The following is a 2027-nucleotide window of genomic DNA, read 5'->3' as shown; positions in this document are numbered from 1 at the left end:
TTGTGATAACTGTGTAACATGATAGTACAAATCAGTATTCATCTAGCATTTGTATACCCAGTCCTGTCAAGTGTAAAGTTGTGTGTGACTGAGTGTTGTGTGTGTGTTTCCAGAGGAATGGTTTATGGCCCATTCACACACACTGCACTTCCCATAGTCCATGTTAGCACTCATGCTGATGTCAGTCACCTTGAAATAACCCTCTGGCCAGTATTCAGCCCCATAATTTTCATGGCACGTGCAATAACTGTGTAATACTACAGTGTAACATGCTAGTTAGGTAGGAGTTCTAACCCCAGAAATGACAACTGTGAAACTCTGTGTGTGTTTCTAGCGGTTAGTGATTGTGAGGCCATTCACAGTCACTACACCTCACATTGCCCTACTTTAGCAAGCCTGCTGATGTCAGTCACTTTGAAATACCCTCTGGACAAAAGCCAGACCTAGAAGCTCCATGGCATGTGCCATAACTGTGTAATGCTATAGTGTAACAAACTAGTTAGGTGGGAGTTCTAATCCCAAACATGGCAGCTGTGAAACTGTGTGTGTGTGTGTGTGTGTGTGTGTGTGTGTGTGTGTGTGTGTGTGTGTGTGTGTGTGTGTGTGTGTGTGTGTGTGTGTGTGTGTAGAGATTAATGATTGTGAGGCCAGTCACAGTCACTACACCTCCCATTGCTCTACCTTAGGAAGCCTGCTGATGTCAGTCACCTTCAAATACCCCTGAGGACAATGGCCTGCCCTATAAGCTCTGTGGTACGTGCGGAACAATGTAATAGCAGTAATTGCACAGGTATGGGTTTGAATCTCATCTATGGCAAGTGTTTGTGTGTGCACTTATGTATGTGTGTACCTCAAAGATTTTGGCCCCATTTACACCAGTACACATCTCAGAGCCAGACTTTAGCAGTCCTGCAGATATCATCCACCTTACAAGTACCTGTTGCCAACCCTAAACAATATCAGGTCAGTAGTGCATGTGGTAAATGCGTAACATAACAGTCTGTAAAGATTATTAGATAGAGGTTTGGACCTCACCCATGGCAAATGTAAATCTGTGTTTAGGGCAACATTTTATTTGGGATCTCTCACCCACTACATCACCCAATGCCAGTATTTACAAGGGCTGGTGATGTTCCTCACCTTAGAAGTACCTTGGGACAACATCCATCCTATAGGTTTCATGGCACATGTGATAAATGCAGTACACTGTAGTAGCAATATATAGCTAGGTAGGGGGTTGAATCTCAGTACTGGCAAGTGTGTGTGTCATCAGTATCATGCGTGGAGGTTGCTGTGATTGTGTAATAACATGATGCATTGGGGAGTATGTTTTGCTAAATTATTATATTGAGGACCTAGTATATGTCACAATGTCTATCTTACAAGGACAACAGATGTCAAACACCAGAGAGCCTGATATAGACAATCCATACACCTACATGTGATATTATGGATAAGTGAACAATATAGGCAACCCTTGTATTACTCAGAGAACACTCTCCACCCATGTCTCATACACAAACACACTTGACTAGGCAACAACCACTATATTGGTAGTTCCCTGCATATTGCCTCACAGATAGTAACCACAGTGTGATTGCAGTGGACTACATGCCTGTTGACCACAACAGTGCCACTGACATCAGAAAGTACTATGATGTGTAACATCTCCTGAGTGTGTGTTATCCAGCAAGTAAAAGGACATGGCACCCTGTTCTATCCCTACAGTAGGCAAATAAATGCTTACAGTGGTCTTTTTGCTATGTTCACACTGGATACCTCCAACAACTGTAGAGTCTGCAAATGTAACCCACAAAGGGAATACCTTGCCTTATACACATGCCCTGAATGGACAGATGTCACTAACTCCACTGAATACCTGTATCATGGTGTCAATGTAGGTGCAAGCACAACCTCAGTTCCATAGCCAGGTCTCCCCAAATGAGGTCAGGAATGCTACATCAGAAGATAACAATCTGTACACTCAAAATGCCCCAGAGACCTCAAGTATACTTCCACATGTCAAA

The sequence above is a fragment of the Protopterus annectens genome, chromosome 5.part1 (assembly GCF_019279795.1).
Source record: "Protopterus annectens isolate FY-2018-M chromosome 5.part1, PAN1.0, whole genome shotgun sequence".
Lineage (NCBI taxonomy): Eukaryota > Metazoa > Chordata > Ceratodontiformes > Protopteridae > Protopterus > Protopterus annectens.
This window is presented reverse-complemented; position numbering follows the sequence as displayed.